The 21744-nt window shown below is 46.7% G+C and overlaps 1 protein-coding gene across 3 annotated transcripts in view; it reads left to right on the top strand.

Annotated features, from left to right (window-relative positions):
- The first annotated feature begins 878 nt into the window (after positions 1-878).
- The window catches only part of EYA3 (EYA transcriptional coactivator and phosphatase 3), a 128121-nt gene continuing 107255 nt past the window's right edge, over positions 879-21744 (top strand). For 2 of the 3 annotated variants that reach the window (XM_077838119.1, XM_077838117.1), the window contains exon 1: positions 879-1010. The gene's annotated coding sequence lies outside the window, so the exon portion shown is untranslated. Of the gene's footprint in view, positions 1011-2496; positions 2579-21744 lie in introns of all 3 variants that reach the window. The other variant, XM_077838118.1, reaches the window with a different exon arrangement.

The following is a 21744-nucleotide window of genomic DNA, read 5'->3' as shown; positions in this document are numbered from 1 at the left end:
CCCGCAGGCATGGGTCACACCTTCACTTGTTCCTGTGTCATGCCTAGCTTGGGTGCTCAGCTACCAGTAGAGTAAGCGAACCTTCGCGTCAGGCAGCCGCGGTGCTCACCACCTTGGCAATCGCAGGCCTCCTCCACGCATCCTGGCTGTTTCACTGCACTTCAGGACACGCCAGAGCAGGGGTGGGCAGACTACAGCCCGCGGGCCGCATTCGGCCCGCCAGCTATTTCACTCCTGCCTCAGTCTCCTGCTGCGGAGCAGGGTCTGGGGCTTGCCCTGCTCTGGCATTGCGCCTGGGGAACAGGGTCGGGGCCGCTCCATGCGGCTCCTGGGAGCAGCAACGTGGTCCCCGTCCGGCTCCTACGCGGAGGGACAACCAGGGGACTCCGCGCTGCACACTGCCCCCACCACAAGCGGCGCCCCATTGGCCGGGACCCGCAGCCAATGGGAGCTCCAGGGGCAGTGCCTGGGGTCCCTTCTCCGCGTCGGTGTAAGGGACATGCCGCGGCTCCCGGCAGCCACCTGAGGTAAGCGCCGCCTGGGGCCTGCACCCGGGAGCCGCTGCCCAGGCCCCAGCGCGGCTCCCCTCCCTGCCCCCAGCCCAGAGCGACCCCCCGCGGCACGGTCTGTCCCCAGGCGGGGCCCCCGGCCGGGCCCTGGCAGCGAGAGCCGGGGCCGAGCAGCTCCCGGGTGACACCTCGTGGCCGGGCGGCACCTGCGGCGGGCGGGGCTCAACCGACCTGGCTGCCCGCGCTCCCCCGCGCCCGGCGCCGCCGAGGGGAACGCAGGGGCCGGGCCCGGCCCGCGCCCGAGCCCAGGACGAGGAGCGAACCAGCGGGACAGCCGAGCCGGCCGCCCCACCGTCACTTCCGGCCGATCGGGGTTCTGCTTCCGGGTCACGCCGCCCTGACTGGGCTCCGAGCTGAGGGCGGCTTGTCTCGACCCGCTGCCGCTGCCATGCCCCCCGCGGGACGCGCTGCCGCTGCCGGCTCCCGAGCTGCCGCCCCACGGTGAGAGGCTGCTCCGCTGGCCCCTGCAAGCGCCTTCCCGCGAGACCCAGAGCCCCGCCGGGAGAGGCCCACGCGTGCCCGGCCCCCCCGCGGGGCCGGCCCCGTCACGGTGCCCCGCCCGGCCTCGGCTGCGGGGCCCGGGGGTGGGGCTCCTGGGGCCGCGCCGGGGCTGGCGGGCGTGGCGGCTGCGGGCTTGCGGCCCCTGGGCTGCCTCAGGGCTGGCTGGGGAGGGGGCAGCCCCCGAGCGCGCCGGGCAAATGAGCGCGAAGGTTCCCGTGGCGCGCGGCCGCCGTGGAACGGCCCGCGCCGGGCGGCCGAGCCGTCTCCCTGCTGAGTCCTTCCGCCCAGCCCCAGTCGCCTCTGTAAACCGCGACCTCGCTTGCGCACGAGCGGCGAGCGCGGCTCCTGCCGCGTGGAAGGCTGCCGAGCGTGAGCCGTGTGGCGATGCGTGGTCGGGGCTCCGCGCAGAGCCCGTTCCCGGTGGTTCCGAGCAAGAAAGCGCGTCCTTGTGGGCCGTTCAGCGGGCCCCTCTTCTCTGCGTGCAGCTAGGGTAGAAAGGAACAGCGAGATGTTCGGGCACATAAGAATGGGACGGAGTCTTCAAGACAAAATGCAATGCTATGATACAAATGAGAGCTGCACCTTCGCTGTGCTGTGCTGGCCAGGCCGCCTCAAAAAGAATGTTGTAAAATTAGAGGGGTTTTAATTCACTCTTCTCTTATGAATCATAAAAAGAAAAGGAGTACTTGTGGCACCTTAGAGACTAACCAATTTATTTGAGCATGAGCTTTCGTGAGCTACAGCTCACTTCATCAGATGCATACCGTGGAAACTGCAGCAGACTTTATATATACACAGAGAACATGAAACAATACCTCCTCCCACCCCACTGTCCTGCTGGTAATAGCTTATCTAAAAGCCATTTCCAGCACAAATCCAGGTTTTCTCACCCTCCACCCCCCCACACAAATTCACTCTCCTGCTGGTGATAGCCCATCCAAAGTGACAACTCTTTACACAATGTGCATGATAATCAAGTTAGGCCATTTCCTGCACAAATCCAGGTTCTCTCACTCCCTCACCCCCCTCCAAAAACCCACCCCCATACACACACAAACTCACTCTCCTGCTGGTAATAGCTAATCCAAACTGACCACTCTCCAAGTTTAAATCCAAGTTAAACCAGAACATCGGGGGGGGGGGGGGGGGGGGGAGGTAGGAAAAAACAAGAGGAAATAGGCTACCTTGCATAATGACTTAGCCACTCCCAGTCTCTATTTAAGCCTAAATTAATAGTATCCAATTTGCAAATGAATTCCAATTCAGCAGTTTCTCGCTGGAGTCTGGATTTGAAGTTTTTTTGTTTTAAGATAGCGACCTTCATGTCTGTGATTGCGTGACCAGAGAGATTGAAGTGTTCTCCGACTGGTTTATGAATGTTATAATTCTTGACATCTGATTTGTGTCCATTTATTCTTTTACGTAGAGACTGTCCAGTTTGACCAATGTACATGGCAGAGGGGCATTGCTGGCACATGATGGCATAAATCACATTGGTGGATGTGCAGGTGAACGAGCCTCTGATAGTGTGGCTGATGTTATTAGGCCCTGTGATGGTGTCCCCTGAATAGATATGTGGGCACAATTGGCAACGGGCTTTGTTGCAAGGATAAGTTCCTGGGTTAGTGGTTCTGTTGTGTGGTATGTGGTTGTTGGTGAGTATTTGCTTCAGGTTTTTATGGCTTTTAGATAAGCTGTTACCAGCAGGACAGTGGGGTGGGAGGAGGTATTGTTTCATATTCTCTGTGTATATATAAAGTCTGCTGCAGTTTCCACGGTATGCATCTGATGAAGTGAGCTGTAGCTCACGAAAGCTCATGCTCAAATAAATTGGTTAGTCTCTAAGGTGCCACAAGTACTCCTTTTCTTTTTGCGAATACAGACTAACACGGCTGTTACTCTGAAACCTGTCATTATGAATCATAGAATATCAGGGTTGGAAGGGACCTCAGGAGGTCATCTAGTCCAACCCCCTGCTCAAAAGCAGGACCCATACCCAATTAAATCATCCCAGCCAGGGCTTTGTCAAGCCTGACCTTAAAAACTTCTAAGGAAGGAGATTCCACCACCTCCCATTATGACAGGTTTCAGAGTAACAGCCGTGTTAGTCTGTATTCGCAAAAAGAAAAAGAGTACTTGTGGCACCTTAGAGACTAACCAATTTATCTGAGCATAAGCTTTCCTGAGCTAAAGCTCACTTCATCGGATGCATGCTGTGGAAAGTACTGAAGATCTTTTTATACACACAAACCATGAAAAAATGGGTGTTTACCACTACAAAAGGTTTTCTCTCCCCCCACAAACCCACTCTCCTGTTGGTAATAGCTTATTTAAAGTGATCACTCTCCTTACAATGTGTATGATAATCAAGGTGGGCCATTTCCAGCACAAATCCAGGGTTTAACAAGAACGTCTGGGGGCGGGGGGGGAGGGGGTAGGAAAAAACAAGGGGAAATAGGTTACCATTCATAATGAATGGTATGAATTCATACGAATTCATAATAGAAACTCCCGGTCTCTATTCAAGCCTAAGTTAATTGTATCCAATTTGCAAATGAATTCCAATTCAACAGTCTCTCGCTGGAGTCTGGATTTGAGGTTTTTCTGTTGTAATATCGCAACTTTCATGTCTGTAATCGCGTGACCAGAGAGATTGAAGTGTTCTTCGACTGGTTTATGAATGTTATAATTCTTGACAGCTGATTTATGTCCATTTATTCTTTTACGTAGAGACTGTCCAGTTTGACCAATGTACACGGCAGAGGGGCATTGCTGGCACATGATGGCATATATCACATTGGTGGATGTGCAGGTGAACGAGCCTCTGATAGTGTGGCTGATGGTGTCCCCTGAATAGATATGTGGGCACAGTTGGCAACGGGCTTTGTCGCAAGGATAGGTTCCTGGGTTAGTGGTTCTGTTGTGTGGTGTGTGCTTGCTGGGAAGCATTTGCTTCAGGTTGGGGGGCTGTCTGTAGGCAAGGACTGGCCTGTCTCCCAAGATTTGTGAGAGTGTTGTGTCATCCTTCAAGATAAGTTATAGATCCTTAATAATGCATTGGAGGGGTTTTAGTTGGGGGGCTGAAGGTGACGGCTAGTGGCATTCTGTTATTTTCTTTGTTGGGCCTGTCCTGTAGTAAGTGGCTTCTGGAAACTCTTCTGGCTCTATCAGTCTGTTTCTTCACTTCCACAGGTGGGTATTGTAGTTGTAAGAATGCTTGATAGAGATCTTGTAGGTGTTTGTCTCTGTCTGAGGGGTTGGAGCAAATGCGGTTGTATCGCAGAGCTTGGCTGTAGACGATGGATCGTGTGGTGTGGTCAGGGTGAAAGCTGGAGGCATGTAGGTAGGAATAGCGGTCAGTAGGTTTCCGGTATAGGGTGGTGTTTATGTGACCATCATTTATTAGCACTGTAATGTCCAGGAAGTGGATCTCTTGTGTGGACTGGACCAGGCTGAGGTTGATGGTGGGATGGAAATTGCTGAAATCATGGTGGAATTCCTCAAGGGCTTCTTTTCCATGGGTCCAGATGATGAAGATGTCATCAATATAGCGCAAGTAGAGTAGGGGCGTTAGGGGACGAGAGCTGAGGAAGCGTTGTTCTAAGTCAGCCATAAAAATGTTGGCATACTGTGGGGCCATGCGGGTACCCATAGCAGTGCCGCTGATTTGAAGCTATACATTGTCCCCAAATGTAAAATAGTTATGGGTAAGGACAAAGTTCAGCCACCAGGTTAGCCGTGACATTCATAGAATCATAGAATATCAGGGTTGGAAGGGACCTCAGGAGGTCATCTAGTCCAACCCCCCTGCTCAAAGCAGGACCAATCCCCAATTAAATCATCCCAGCCAGGGCTTTGTCAAGCCTGACCTTAAAAACTTCTAAGGAAGGAGATTCTACCACCTCCCTAGGTAACGCATTCCAGTGTTTCACCACCCTCCTAGTGAAAAAGTTTTTCCTAATATCCAACCTAAACCTCCCCCACTGCAACTTGAGACCATTACTCCTTGTCCTGTCCTCTTCTACCACTGAGAATAGTCTAGAACCATCTTCTCTGGAACCACCTCTCAGGTAGTTGAAAGCAGCTATCAAATCCCCCCTCATTCTTCTCTTCTGCAGACTAAACAATCCCAGTTCCCTCAGCCTCTCCTCATAAGTCATGTACTCCAGACCCCTAATCATTTTTGTTGCCCTTCGCTGGACTCTCTCCACTTTATCCACATCCTTCTTATAATGTGGGGTCCAAAACTGGACACAGTACTCCAGATGAGGCCTCACCAATGTCGAATAGAGGGGGACGATCACGTCCCTCGATCTGCTGGCTATGCCTCTACTTATACATCCCGAAATGCCATTGGCCTTCTTGTCAACAAGGGCACACTGTTGACTCATATCCAGCTTCTCAACCACTGTCACCCCTAGGTCCTTTTCCGCAGAACTGCTGCCTAGCCATTCGGCCCCTAGTATGTAGCGGTGCATTGGATTCTTCCGTCCTAAGTGCAGGACCCTGCACTTATCCTTATTGAACCTCATCAGATTTCTTTTGGCCCAATCCTCCAATTTGTCTAGGTCCCTCTGTATCCTATCCCTGCCCTCCAGCGTATCTACCACTCCTCCTAGTTTAGTATCATCCGCAAATTTGTGGAGAGTGCAATCCACACCATCCTCCAGATCATTTATGAAGATATTGAACAAAACCGGCCCCAGGACCGACCCCTGGGGCACTCCACTTGACACCGGCTGCCAACTAGACATGGAGCCATTGATCACTACCCGTTGAGCCCGACAATCTAGCCAACTTTCTCCCCACCTTATAGTGCATTCATCCAGCCCATATTTCTTTAACTTGCTGACAAGAATACTGTGGGAGACGGTTTTGAAAGTTTTGCTAAAGTCAAGAAACAATACATCCACTGCTTTCCCTTCATCCACAGAACCAGTAATCTCATCATAGAAGGTGATTAGATTAGTCAGGCATGACCTTCCCTTGGTGAATCCATGCTGACTGTTCCTGATCACTTTCCTCTCATGTAAGTGCTTCAGGATTGATTCTTTGAGGACCTGCTCCATGATTTTTCCGGGGACTGAAGTGAGGCTGACTGGCCTGTAGTTCCCAGGATCCTCCTTCTTCCCTTTTTTAAAGATTGGCACTACATTAGCCTTTTTCCAGTCATCTGGGACTTCCCCTATTCGCCATGAGTTTTCAAAGATAATGGCCAATGGCTCTGCAATCACAACCGCCAATTCCTTTAGCACTCTCGGATGCAACTCGTCCAGCCCCATGGACTTGTGCACGTCCAGCTTTTCTAAATAGTCCCTAGCCACCTCTTTCTCCACAGAGGGCTGGCCATCTACTCCCCATGCTGTGATGCCCAGCGCAGCAATCTGGGAGCTGACCTTGTTAGTGAAGACAGAGGGAAAAAAAGCATTGAGTACATTAGCTTTTTCCACATCCTCTGTCACGAGGTTGCCTCCCTCATTCAGTAAGGGGCCCACACTTTCCTTGACTTTCTTCTTGTTGCCAACATACCTGAAGAAACCCTTCTTGTTACTCTTGACATCTCTTGCTAGCTGCAGCTCCAGGTGCGATTTGGCCCTCCTGATTTCATTCCTACATGCCCGAGCAATATTTTTATACTCTTCCCTGGTCATATGTCCAACCTTCCACTTCTTGTAAGCTTCTTTTTTATGTTTAAGATCCGCTAGGATTTCACCGTTAAGCCAAGCTGGTCGCCTGCCATATTTACTATTCTTTCGACACATCGGGATGGTTTGTCCCTGTAACCTCAACAGGGATTCCTTGAAATACAGCCAGCTCTCCTGGACTCCTTTCCCCTTCATGTTAGTCCCCCAGGGGATCCTACCCATCTGTTCCCTGAGGGAGTCGAAGTCTGCTTTCCTGAAGTCCATGGTCCGTGTCCTGCTGCTTACCTTTCTTCCCTGTGTCAGGATCCTGAACTCAGCCAACTCATGGTCACTGCCTCCCAAATTCCCATCCATGTTTGCTTCCCCCACTAATTCTTCCCGGTTTGTGAGCAGCAGGTCAAGAAAAGTTCCCCCCCTAGTTGGCTCCTCTAGGACTTGCACCAGGAAATTGTCCCCTACGTTTTCCAAAAACTTTCTTGATTGTCTATGCACCGCTGTATTGCTCTCCCAGCAGATATCAGGAAAATTAAAGTCACCCATGAGAACCAGGGCGTGCGATTTAGTAGCTTCTGCGAGTTGCCGGAAGAAAGCCTCATCCACTCATCCCCCTGGTCCAGTGATCTATAGCAGGCTCCCACCACTACATCACTCTTGTTGCTCACACTTCTAAACTTAATCCAGAGACACTCAGGTTTTTCTGCAGTTTCATACCGGAGCTCTGAGCAGTCATACTGCTCCCTTACATACAGTGCTACTCCCCCACCTTTTCTGCCCTACCTGTCCTTCCTGAACAGTTTATAACCATCCATGACCATACTCCAGTCATGTGAGTTATCCCACCAAGTCTCTGTTATTCCAATCACGTCATAATTCCTTGACATCACCGGGACCTCCAGTTCTCCCTGCTTGTTTCCAAGGCTTTGTGCATTTGTATATAAGCACTTGAGATAACCTGCTGATTATCGGGGATATTATCGGGGATAGTGTTCTTGATGGCTTGTAGTCCATCTTTGTGTGGAATGTTGGTGTAGAGGGCTTCTACATCCATAGTGGCCAGGATGGTGTTATCAGGAAGATCACTGATGGATTGTAGTTTCCTCAGGAAGTCAGTGGTGTCTCGAAGATAGCTGGGAGTGCTGGTAGCGTAGGGCCTGAGGAGGGAGTCTACATAGCCAGAGAATCCTGATGTCAGGGTGCCAACGCCTGAAATGATGGGCTGCCCAGGATTTCCAGGTTTAGGGTGGTGACTTCTTTCCGTAGCTGCACAGGAATCCTAATTTTGGCTAGGGGGGAAAAGTTTGCTGTTCTGCTGACATCATGTAGCTGTGGCCTTTCCTTTCCTTAAAATCATGTAATTGTGAATACCCATTGTGCTACTTGTGATGTGAGTCTGATTGCTTAGTATATTTTCACAAATTTTTAATTAAACTTTAATGCTTCTTATCACTTAAAATCTTAGGAGTGAGCACTCATTTGTGGCTTAGATGGTTTAAACTTTATGTGAAATTGGACTTCGGAGTGGTCACTGGCCCATCAGCCTAGAATTGTCTGTTTTGCACTTTGTGGTACTGACTGTAGCAAGTCCTAGATATTGGCTGACCATAATTCTCAGTCCTCATTCATTTACCATCTGTAAGCATTGTAAACCTTTAAGTGTCTAATTATAGGATAACTTTGAATTGGGCTGTATATAAAAAAGTATCGGTATTTTGCAGAATGTGTGTTAATAGGATTTGTGGAAGGATCTCCATGATAAGCTAACATATTGTTTATTAGCTTTCATGTGCCACAGACTGAGCTTGTTGGTGTAAATAGCGGGCCCCACAAACAGCTGACGACTGTCCTGGATTTATGGTGAGCTTGATCTGGGTCAGGATCCAAAGACAGACAAGAAGGCTGGGTAAAGCAGATTGGAAGGTTTTCATTTGGTCGACAAATCTAATCATTAAAATAAAGTGGTCCCAAAATGTTGTTCTCCTTGGGTATTGAGGTGTGCTAGAAATGTATACAGTACATAGATATTGGCAAGTCAAAATTGTCCCTGAATTAATATTTGGAAAAATTCAACCTGATACCAATAGATTTTTTTCCCCATGCTTTGCAGTGCTAGGCTAGTGCAGGAGAATTTGAATGTGAAATTGACTAAAAACTACTTTCAGTCTCCCACCTGAGAGAAATGGAAAAAGTAAATGACATTAAAGGTGTAAAGCTAATTAGATTTTTAACATTTTCAGTTTTAATCTTTGCAAACTTGTAAAAATGATACTTAAGATGACTGCCTCTTTAATATCCCAAATCAGGGTGTAAGGTTACAATATTAGGAAGTCAGAGATACATGAGATGGTTTGAGATAGTGTCAAGCTTTGCTATAACAGATCTTTATGGTGGGGAGAGACTGCTTAAGGGAACTCTCTTCTCCTAAGCCCATAAACTCTAGGGTTAGTGGCAGAGACTGCTAATTTTTATTTAGTACCACTGTGATTAGTGCACGTCTGGACAAATGACAATGTTCCCGCCCAAGGAACTAACAGTCTGAAGCCCTGATCCCACTAGGGAAATTACTACTGGGGGAATTCTGCAATACTGCAGAATGCAGAATTTTGCAGAATTCCCTGTTTCCCCTGCAGAATTTCTGGCTGCACTAGGGGCCGCTGGGCGCTGCAGAGCCCAGTTCACAGTGAGCGGAGCGCCCAGCCTGGCGTGGCTGGAGGTTGCATGTTCTTTGATCCTCATTCTCCCGGCGGGACAGTGAAGAAGTTGTGGGGGGGTAGTAAATGCTCTGGGGGTGTTGGCATCTGGGCCAGAGGCTGCCCCCCGGCTGGGCTCTGTGGGGATTGGAGACTGGTGTCTGAGGCTGCCCCGCAGCTCAGCTCTGTGGGGAGGGGGTGTGATGGAGTGTAGGTAATGGGGAGTTTTGACCTGGGAATATTGCATGGGCGTTTTACTGGTACTGTCTGCATTGGTGCTGGATGGTGGTGGGATATCAGGGTGTGAGTTCTCTTGAGCGATGATACCTGAGCACATAACCTGAGCCTGGGAGGGGGTTGGGGCCAGGTGACACCTTCTGCCCGGGAAACTGGACAAAGGCTGGAGGAGGAGCCGGGGTGTGTGGCTGGGTGAGATTGCTGGAGGGGGTTTCAGAGTGGAAGGCCCAGAACCGGGGTCTGGCCTCTCTGGTCCCCAAGATGGACCTGACTGAGGGGTCCCGTTTTCTATAACTACAAGCTCTGTTTTGGACTGTGTTCCTGTCGTCTAATAAACCTTCTGTTTTACTGGCTGGCTGAGAGTCACGGTGAATCGCAGGAAGTTGGGGGTGCAGGGCCCTGTCTGCCCCGCAGTTGGGCTTTGTGGGCAGTGGGGGCTGGCATCTGGGCAAGGGACTGCCCTGTGGCTGGGCTCTGTGAGTAGGGGAAGCTGGTGTCAGTGGGCTGCCCCGTGGCTGGGCTCTGTGAGTAGGGGGAGCTGGTGTCAGTGGGCTGCCCCGTGGCTGGGCTCTGTGAGTAGGGGGAGCTGGTGTCAGTGGGCTGCCCTGTGGCTGGGCTCTGTGGGTAGGGGAGCTGGTGTCAGGGGGCTGCCCCGCTGCTGGGCTCCGGGGGTGGTGGCGTCTGGGCCAGGGGCTACCCCATGGCTGGGCTATGCAGGGGCTGGTGTCAGGGAGCTGCCCTGTAGCTGGGCTCTGTGGGGAAAGGGGGGGCTGGTGTAAGGGGGCTGTCCCACGGCTGGGCTCTGCGGGGAGCGGGGACTGCTGTCATGAGGTGCCCCATGGCTGGGCCCGGCAGGGGCTGGTGTCAAGGGGCTGTCCTGTGGCTGGGCTCTGTGGGGAGGTGGGGCTGGTGTCTGGGGGCTGCCCCACTGCTGGGCTTTTCAGGGGGCTGGGCTTTGTGGGGAAGGGGGTCTGGTGTGAGGGGGATGCCCTGTGGCTGTGCTCCATGGGGGTGTGTGTGTCTGGGAGCTGCCCTGCTGCTGGGCTTTGGGGGGAGGGGGCACTGGAGTCTGGGGGCTGCCCCATGACTGGCCTCTGCAGGCGGGGGAGGGAGGGCGGCTGGGCTCTGGGGGTGCAGGTGTTTGGGCCAGGGGCTGCCCCGCGGCTGGGATCTAGGGGTGCAGGTGTTTTGGCCAGGGGCTGCCCCGGGGCTGGGCTCTGCGGGGAGGTGGGGCTGGAGTCAGGGGACTGACCTCCTGCTGGGCTTTGGGGAAGGGGAGCTGGTGTCAGGGGGTTGCCCCACAACTGGGCTCTGTGGGGAGTTGGGTGGGCTGATGTCTGGGGGCTGCCCTGGGGCTGGGCTCTCAGGGCATGGGGTGTCTGGTGTCTGCCGCTTGGCTGGGGTCTTTGTGGAAGGTGGGCTGGTGTCAGTGGACTGCCTCATGGCTGGGCTCTGGGGGTTCCCCGTGGCTGGGCTCTGCAGGGATGCGGGGGCTGGTGTCAGAGAGCTGCCCAACGGCTGGGCTCTGTGGGGAGGCGGGGCGCTGGGGGCTGCCCCACCGCATGGGTCTGGTGGGGGCTGGTGTCTGTGGGGCTTCCCCGCCACTGGGCTTTGTAGGGAGTAGGGATTGGTGTCTGAGGGGCTGCCCTGCAGCTGGACTCTGTCGGGAGTGTTGGCTGGTGTCTGGAGGGTGCTACGCAGCTGGGCTCTGTGGCGAGGGTGGGGGAGGGGCTTGTGTTCGGGGCGGGGGGTGTCCTGTGGATCTGCTCTTGGCGAGGGAAGGGATTGTGGGTGTCAGGTCTGGGGGGACAAAAGGGTATCTGTCTGTGGAATGCAGGAGAAGGGAGAGCAAAGGACTAAGAGCAGATGTGTGGCCAAAAGAAGTTCTGTAAAGTCCATTTTTGTCTCCTCTGGCATTTGGAGAATAGGCATTTATGTGAACGAATTTCAGAGTAACAGCCGTGTTAGTCTGTCTTTGCAAAAAGAAAAGGAGTACTTGTGGCACCTTAGAGACTAACCAATTTATTTGAGCATGAGCTTTCGTGAACTACAGCTCACTTCATCGGATGCCATCCGATGAAGTGAGCTGTAGCTCACGAAAGCTCATGCTCAAATAAATTGGTTAGTCTCTAAAGTGCCACAAGTACCCCTTTTCTTTATGTGAACAAAGGTTTCAGAGTAGCAGCTGTGTTAGTCTGTATTCGCAAAAAGAAAAGGAGTACTTGTGGCACCTTAGAGACTAACCAATTTATTTGAGCATAAGCTTTCGTGAGCTGCAGCTCATTTCATCGAATGCATTCAGTGGAAAATACAGTGAGGAGATTTATATACACACAGAACAAGAAAAAATGGGTGTTTATCATGCACACTGTAAGAAGAGTGATCACTTAAGATGAGCTATTACCAGCAGGAGAGTGGGGGCGGGGGGAGGGAAACCTTTTGTAGTGATAATCAAGGTGGGCCATTTCCAGCAGTTAACAAGAACGTCTGACGAACAGTGGGGGAGTGGGAGGGGGGAACTAAACAAGGGGAAATAGTTTTACTTTGTGTAATGACTCAACCACTCCCAGTCTCTATTCAAGCCTAAGTTAATTGTATCCAATTTGCAAATTAATTTCAATTCAGCAGTCTCTCGTTGGAGTCTGTTTTTGAAGGTTTTTTTTGTTGAAGAATAGCCACTTTTAGGTCAGAAATCGAGTGACCAGAGAGATTGAAGTGTTCTCCGACTGGTTTATGAATGTTAAAATTCTTGACATCTGATTTGTGTCCATTTATTCTTTTACGTAGAGACTGTCCAGTTTGACCAATGTACATGGCAGAGGGGCATTGCTGGCACATGATGGCATATATCACATTGGTAGATGTGCAGGTGAACGAGCCTCTGATAGTGTGGCAAACGTGATTAGGCCCTATGATGGTGTCCCCTGAATAGATATGTGGACACAGTTGGCAACGGGCTTTGTTGCAAGGATAGGTTCCTGGGTTAGTGGTTCTGTTGTGTGGTGTGTGGTTGCTGGAGAGTATTTGCTTCAGGTTGGCGGGCTGTCTGTATGCAAGGACTGGCCTGTCTCCCAAGATTTGTGAGAGCGATGGCTCGTCCTTCAGCATAGGTTGTAGATCCTTGATGATGCGTTGGAGGGGTTTTAGTTGGGGGCTGAAGGTGACGGCTAGTGGCATTCTGTTATTTTCTTTGTTGGGCCTGTCCTGTAGTAGGTGACTTCTGGGTACTCTTCTGGCTCTGTCAGTCTGTTTCTTCACTTCAGCAGGTGGGTATTGTAGTTGTAAGAATGCTTGATAGAGATCTTGTAGGTGTTTGTCTCTGTCTGAGGGGTTGGAGCAAATGCGGTTGTATCGTAGAGCTTGGCTGTAGACAATGGATCATGTGGTGTGGTCTGGATGAAAGCTGGAGGCATGTAGGTAGGAATAGCGGTCAGTAGGTTTCCGGTATAGGGTGGTGTTTATGTGACCATCGCTTATTAGCACCGTCGTGTCCAGGAAGTGGATCTCTTGTGTAGACTGGACCAGGCTGAGGTTGATGGTGGGATGGAAATTGTTGAAATCATGGTGGAATTCCTCAAGGTCTTCTTTTCCATGGGTCCAGATGATGAAGATGTCATCAATATAGTGCAAGTAGAGTAGGGGCATTAGGGAACGAGAGTTGAGGAAGCGTTGTTCTAAGTCAGCCATAAAAATATTGGCATACTGTGGGGCCATGCGAGTACCCATAGCAGTGCCGCTGATTTGAAGGTATACATTGTCCCCAAATGTGAAATAGTTATGGGTGAGGACAAAGTCACAACGTTTAGCCACCAGGTTTGCCATGACATTATCGGGCATAGTGTTCCTGACGGCTCTCACAAATCTTGGGAGACAGGCCAGTCCTTGCCTACAGACAGCCCGCCAACCTGAAGCAAATACTCTCCAGCAGCCACACTCCACACAATAGAACCACTAACCCAGGAACCTATCCTTGCAACAAAGCCCGTTGCCAACTGTGTCCACATATCTATTCAGGGGACACCATCATAGGGCCTAATCACGTTTGCCACACTATCAGAGGCTCGTTCACCTGCACATCTACCAATGTGATATATGCCGTCATGTGCCAGCAATGCTCCTCTGCCATGTACATTGGTCAAACTGGACAGTCTCTACGTAAAAGAATAAATGGACACAAATCAGATGTCAAGAATTTTAACATTCATGAACCAGTCGGAGAACACTTCAATCTCTCTGGTCACTCGATTTCTGACCTAAAAGTGGCTATTCTTCAACAAAAAAAACCTTCAAAAACAGACTCCAACGAGAGACTCCTGAATTGGAATTAATTTGCAAATTGGATACAATTAACTTAGGCTTGAATAGAGACTGGGAGTGGTTGAGTCATTACACAAAGTAAGACTATTTCCCCTTGTTTATTCCCCCCCCCCCACTGTTCGTCAGACGTTCTTGTTAACTGCTGGAAATGGCCCACCTTGATTATCACTACAAAAGGTTTTCTCCCCCCGCCCCCTCCTGCTGGTAATAGCTCACCTTACCTGATCACTCTCTGTTACAGTGTGTATGATAACACCCATTGTTTCATGTTCTCTGTGTATATAAATCTCCCCACTGTATTTTCCACTGAATGCATCCGATGAAGTGAGCTGTAGCTCAAGAAAGCTTAAGCTCAAATAAATTGGTTAGTCTCTAAGGTGCCACAAGTCCTCCTGTTCTTTATGTGAACAAAATGAGTTGTGGAAGGTGTTTATTATCTAAGGGGTTAATCTCTTGTTCATGCAGCAATTGAATAGACTGAGTGTGGTGTAAGCTTTTAAAAATGGTTCTTTTTGAAAAACTGTTTGTTTTATAAAGTAGCCAGATGGCACTTAAATAATTAAAATAAATAATAGAATTGAAGGACAAGGAAAAAGAAATGGGGGGAGTAGACTGAAGGACAAGGGGAAAGAGAGAGAGGAGAAATAGGTGTCTGTTGTTCACTGTGAAAATCTGGTTACCATAGCTGCAAGACCTCACTAAACCTCTTGAATCCTTGTAGATGCCTTGCCATTATTTTATGCGTCAAGGTAACCTTTTTGATACTGATTATCTTAGCCAGGACAGTAAGTGAACTTGATGCACTCTCAATAAAGAACCATATCCCTCTATTTCTGTTTGGTTAAAGTGGTACTAACCTGCTCTGGACTTTATATTCAGAAAAGTCTCCGGGTTACGTCTGAGACTGTCAGCAGTAACAACTTTATGCTACCTATGGTTAGGCTTGCCAGAATTCAATTTTTACTTTTTTATAATTTCAATGGACAATAAATATGTTCAATTTTAAGCATTGTATTTTTATTTTTTATTTAAATTTTCAAAATTGTGGGAAATCATGGAGGGGGATCAGAGAATAATTTTTTAATGACAGTAGATGTTGAAATTCAAAAAGTTAAAGCTTTAAAACAATTAAAGCCTAATTTTTCAACATCACATGTCAAAATATATGAAGTAAATAGTCTTAAATTACTCTAATAAATTCTCAAGCAGTACTTTTCTTTCTTTGCCTCTCTGTAAATTTCCATTATTATCAATGGAAATATCAGTTTTCACCGGTTTGTGTATCTGGTGAAATCAATGTTTATTGACATTTGTTGAAAAAAATCTAAGCCTTCCAAGCCTAACTATGATTAATACTTGAAAAGATCCCAACTCTCTGCCAGAAAGGCAGCTGGGCTAGCTGTGGAGAGAGGGATGGAGAAAAATAGGAGTTTTAAGTTTATTCTTCTTCCCCAGTGAACCCGGAAGCCCCTTTAGGCAGGGCTTAAAAAATTTCTCAGACAGCTGCTTGTCTGAGGGGAAGATACAAAAGATATGGGGATGGGGGCCTCAGTCTGTAAGGTCCGGGTGAGAAGCTTGGGTTTACCTGCCAATAGTGGCTGAGAAGGATGAGGGAGCTCAGGATTGTCTTAGGGTGCTGTCGCTAGACCCTGATTGGAGTCTCTACCTTTTTGCATTAGTCTGTCTCAATGGTGTCTAATAAATCTACAGCTACTCCCCTTCCCCATGTGCTGGTAGGGAGGAGTTTTCTGATTCTTCTCCATCCTAGAGTTTCCTGGCTGCAGGGGAGGCAGGGATTCCTACTATATGCTTTTCCCAGTGTTGTGGATCCTGAATAGGGGGAGAGGGATCCCTCTTGGGGGTCGGTGGGGGGTGTGTGTGAGAGAGAGAGGGAGAGACGGTCTTACCTTGTGAATAGCTTCAGGTCCTTTTTCCAATGCAGTTCATAGCCTTGCGAAGTAGAAGAGGCAATAAACTAACATGATACTTGGGTTTAAATCCTACTCACCGGCTCCTGAACAGCATCAATAAAACTGATAAGAGTTATGTTAATTTTGTTCTGCTTTTTCAAACAGCCTCAGTGAGCCTCAGCAGGCATGTTGGAGCTGTCTGTCTGCAGACTCATGGAGACAAAACTTTTAGTTACTTGTTGGACATAAAAAAAATTTGTTTTTTTGCAGCCATAAGGGCAACAACTTAATTTAAAGAAAAAAGTGGAATCTTATGTTCTGCAGAACATATTCGAGTAGCTCCACCCCCATTTGTCAAGGCAAGCTTCCCAAATTGTGTTTAGAAGTTTGTGGTTCTGGGACCACTTATGCTCACCGTTTTTATTTCAAGTCCACACATGTAAATTAGGAGCTATTTAATGTACCCGTTTAGTTTTTATCATAAAAAGTGAAATGAAAATGAGCATTACTGCTCATGGAGCATTGAGGGGTGGGGTGGGGTAAAGGCTCACCTAGTTCAGAGGAACCTTCATTAAAAAAAAGATTTTGGAACACGTTACTGTGGCAGCCTGTTGTTGCTAAGACACAAATTGCAACAGATGCCTAAAACTGCTTGCACCATGATAATATCATGGCTGATTCTAAAGAGAAATAATATATCACTAAATTGGTCACAGATACAACATTTTATCTACAGTCGTGGCTTACTGCTGAGCATGGAAACAGATTTGGGGAAATGATGAAAGATCTATTTAGAGATTAATCTTCAAATATGCTGGATCCTGGCAGCCTTTAATAGTCAATATATGAAGTTAAGACATGCATTTGCAACATATTTATCACTTCATGTTGAAAATAAAATTGAGGGCAGCCTGAGGTAAATAAATACAGGTCGCTCTTAGTGACTGATGTGCTGTGGCTGTGTAAGCTGACCTGCTTGAGTGCTGAAGAGGCTTGAGTCTACCCAGTGTTCTGGAAGGTTACTTACCTATTGTGTTTTAACATGCACTGCAGTCTGTGTAGGTTAGCTACAGGAAAAGTTTAGCAGTGGCCTGTAGAGGGTGGTGGTGTTTTTTAAAATGTACTTAAAAGAGTATTGTAAACTTTATTTAGGATAGATTTTCCCTAAGAAGGTGCAGTTCTAGCAATTGTCATAATGTGATATATAAAAGTACAAGCAAACCACAGAGACATAGCTTGCTTGCATGCATAGATATGTGTATAGCACATGTGCATAATTTAGTTTCACAGGGCAGTGTTTAAGGACCCCATCATTGCATGTTGACTGAAAACAACAGTTATACTCTGGACGTCCGATTTATTCAGCACAGGTGTAACTGGATTGTGAATTTAGAAAGTATGTTTTTGATCAAGGTGTAAATTCAGTTACCACCAAAACAGGAAATAATTAATCTCGCTGTCGTTTATGATGTTATGTTTCAGTGATCAAGTCTTCTATCAGGAAGCTAAAAATGAAAATGTTATAAAGGTAGATCATTTTATGTTTATGATCTAATTCTGTTCACTCTAGATTGGTTTGAAGGGACACTTACATTTTGAGCCTAAAACATCCCAAGGTTTTGGTTAAAGAAAAAATTATTTTACGTAACTTAAGATAAAAATAGAATTTTTGCTTTCACATGTTATGTTTTTGAAATTCCGGTGAAAACAAGATTTTCTATTTAAAATTCTCCAGTGTTTGCAATCCAACTATTAGAGCACTGTATGAGTGGAAAAGAACTAAAAACAACAAAACTGACCAATGAACGTAACAGGACAACTTACTGAGTGGTCCATCCCCTGTCATCTTGTCCAGGCTTCTGGCAGTCAGAGGTTTAAGGCATCCCAGAGCATGGGGTTGCATCCTTGACCATCTTGGTTAATAATAATCATTGACGGACCTATCCTCCATGAACTTATCTAATTCCTTTTTGAAGCCACTTACGCTTTTGGCCTTTACAACATCCCCTGGCAATAAGTTGCACAGGTTGATGGTTGACTGTGCATTGTGTGAAGAAGTACTTCCTTTTGTTTGTTTTAAGCCTGCTGCCTATTAGTTTCATATGGTGACGTGCTGGTTCTTGCATTATGTGAAGGCGTAAATAACACTTCCCTATTCTCTTTCTCCCTGCCATTCATGATTTTATAGGCCTCTATCGTATCCCTCCTTAGTTATTTCGTTTCTGAGCTGAATAGTCCCAGTCTATTTTCTGTGGAAGCTATTCCATAACCATCATCATTTTTGTCTCTGTACCTTTTCCAATTCTAATGTGTCTTTTCTGAGATGGAGTGATCAGAACTGCTCAGAATATTCAAGGAGTGGGTGTCCAATAGATTTATATTGTGGCGTTATGATATTTTCTGTTTTATCATCTATCCCTTTCCTAGTGGTTCCTAACATTGTTAGCTTTTTTGACTGCTGTTGCACATTGAGCAGATATTTTCAGAGCACTATCCACGATAACTTCATGATCTTTCTTGATTGATAACAACTAATTTAGAACCCATCATTTTATATGAATAATTGGGATTATTTTTTACAGTGTACATTGCTTTGCACCTATCAACATTTATATATAGTGTGCATGATAATGTTAATAATATGGGACTTTGCAAAGAAGCCTTCATAAATTTCTTGTGAGGCATTTTGAATGAGGAGGAGATTCAGTAATTGTTAGTGTTAGAATCCCAGTTGTTTTGAGATTACTTGTTTTGAAGTTAAAACCTTGGGTTGCCTTTTCTTCTTACTCTAATTTTCTTCCTATTTCTAATTTCAAAGGCTAAAATATAAAAAAAAAAATCCATGTATCATTAAATATAACAATGATCAATAGAACGTTTTTCCGTCTATAATAAAGTACTACTTTAGGCCTCAATATCACTGCAAAGAGAGAAAATCCGACTTCTCCAAGAAAATATTTGTAATACTGGTTATATAATTTAAGTTAAATCTCTAGGGACAAAAGGCCAACATTCAGACAAAAATCATAGAAATGTATGTTTGGAAAGAACCTTGAGAGGTTAGCTGGTCCATTGCCTCCATGCTGAGGCAGGACCAAGTATACCTAGACCAACCCTCACAGATGTTTGTCTACCCTGTTCTGAAAAAGCCTCCAGTGCTGGGGATTTCACCACATCCCTTGGTAACCTGTTCCAGTGCATAACTGTCCTTTTATAGGTTTCAGAGTAGCAGCCATGTTAGTCTGTATTCACAAAAAGAAAAGGAGGACTTGTGGCACCTTAGAGACTAACAAATTTATTTGAGCATAAGCTTTTGTGAGTTACAGCTCACTTCATCGGATGCATTCAGTGGAAAAACTGTTAGTCTCTAAGGTGCCACAAGTACTCCTTTTCTTTTTGTCCTTTAACTATAAAAGTTTTTCCTAATATCTACCTAAATCTCTGTTGGTGCAGATTACTACTCTTCCTTCCTTCAGTGGACATGGAAAACAATTAAGCACCATCCTTTTTATAACAGCCATTAACATATTTGAAGACTGTTATCAGGTTCCCCCTCAGTCGTCTTTTCTCAAGACTAAACGTGCCCAGTTTTTTAACCTTTCCTCACAGGTGAAGTTTTCTAGACCTTTTATCATAATAGTGTGGTAATAATTCTAATGCTCTGAGGTGAATCACCTAACATAAAATTACTAATATATTTAATATATAATAATGTATTTCTCTTATGACATAACACTATTTAATAAGGGGGTGGGGAACCTAAAGTCACCCTGCCTACAAATTAGGTAACAAGATATTGGAAAGTTCTAGCTCAGAGACAATTTCACCACTATCTGAAAACTTGCTCTTTAGATTTCTGGGAATCCAGGTGCACACCCGAGCAGCACCATAGCCATCACATAAGTACATTTCCTTTTGCCTGATCAGAGTTTAACAGGAAACTGCTGATGAAAAGTCAGAGAGCAAAATTAATTCTTTCATTTGTGCATGGAACATTTTTTAAAATTCAAGCGTCCATCATTCCTGGAAGGTTTTACAATTTCCTTTCTAAAATTGGTCCAGGTAAAAATTGACTGGTCTGTCTATAGAATTGTTTTCCTCTTTGATTGCTTTTGTCCTTTTATTATAGTGGAGATCTAAGTCTCAGAGACTTGGGTTTGGAATATTTTTCTGTTTATTTTTCACATGCTTGACCTATGCAGAGGTGTCTGAAGTGTTTCTGTCCTGTTGGGTTTTGTTGGACACATACTGCATATCCTTTTCTGTGACTTTTCATTTCAACAGCCTGTAAACCTGCAAAAGTTATTGTGGGAAAGAAAGAAAAACTTATTTCTTTCACTTGTTTAGTGTTGATTTAGGTTCCTAATTACTGCTGGTAAATACTTTGAGAACAGAGTTTTATATCACAACTAAGGTGCAAGTGCCGAGGTCCTGTGAAGAAGAGGAAATGGAGGATCTGAGGTAAAACAGACCTTGTGATTCAATTTAGCTTCACATCAACAGAGGGCTTCATTAGGAGGACATCGGGTAACATGTCCACATCTCAAATTGTCCTTCAGGGTTTCCAGCCAGCTAAAGTAAGAACATAAGAATAAGAACATAAGAATGTTTTCCTGCTTTGAGCAGGGAGTTGGACTAGATGACCTCCCATAGAATTCTGTGATTCTATGAATGGCCCTACTGGGTCATACCAAAGGTCCATCTAGCCCAGTATCCTGCCTTCTGACAGTGACCAGTGCCTCAGAGGGAATGAACAGAACAGGTAATCATCAAGTGATCAGTCCCCTGTTGCTCATTCCCAGCTTCTGGCAAACAGAGGCTAGGGACACCATTCCTGTCCATCCTGGCTAATAGCCATTGATGGACCTATCCTCTATGAATTTATCTAGTTCTTTTTTGAACCCTGTTATGGTCTTGGCCTTCACAACATCCTCTGGCAAGGAGTTCCATAGGTTGACTGTGCATTGTGTGAAGAAATACTTCCTTTTGTTTGTTTTAAATCTGCTGCCTATTAATTTCATTTGGTGACGCCTAGTTCTTGTGTTATGAGAAGTAGTAAACAACACTTCTTATCTACTTTCTCTACACCAGTCATGATTTTATAGACCTCAATCATATCTCCCCTTAGCCGTCTCTTTTCCAAACTGAAGAGTCCCAGTCTTATTAATCTCTCCTCATATGGAAGCCGTTCCATACCCCTAATCATTTTTGTTGCCCTTTTCTAATTCCAATATATCTTATTTGAGATGGGGCGACCACATCTGCACACAGTATTCAAGATGTGATTGGTTTTTGCTTACATTTACATATCATCCTTGGTTTAATATAAAGAGAAATAAAGATTATCTGCCAAAAATATCCAATATATATATTCCATCTTTTGACAATTAGTGTAGATAGCAGACCCTTTTTCAGTAGGCTTTAGTTTTTGGGGATGCTTTAATTCTTCCTCCCCTTGTGTATATACCCCACAGCAATCTCCAAGTACCAGGACTTTAGGATGTCTCATGCAAAATTAACTGGATTTAAATATTGCCCCTCATTCTCCTCTGAAGCACTTAGAGGAGAGGAAAGTGATCAGAAACAGTCAGCATGGATTCACCAAGGGCAAGTCATGCCTGACTAATCTAATTGTCTTCTATGACGAGATAACTGGCTCTGTGGATGAGGGGAAAGCGGTGGACGTGTTGTTCCTTGACTTTAGCAAAGCTTTTGACACGGTCTCCCACAGTATTCTTGCCAGCAAGTTAAAGAAGTATGGGCTGGATGAATGGACTATAAGATGGATAGAAAGTTGGCTAGATTGTCGGGCTCAATGGGTAGTGATCAATGGCTCCATGTCTAGTTGGCAACCGGTATCAAGTGGAGTGCCCCAAGG

The sequence above is a fragment of the Eretmochelys imbricata genome, chromosome 19, assembly GCF_965152235.1.
Source record: "Eretmochelys imbricata isolate rEreImb1 chromosome 19, rEreImb1.hap1, whole genome shotgun sequence".
NCBI lineage: Eukaryota > Metazoa > Chordata > Testudines > Cheloniidae > Eretmochelys > Eretmochelys imbricata.
The sequence above is the reverse complement of the archived record's forward strand: the minus strand, read 5'-3'. Positions and strand labels throughout refer to the sequence as shown.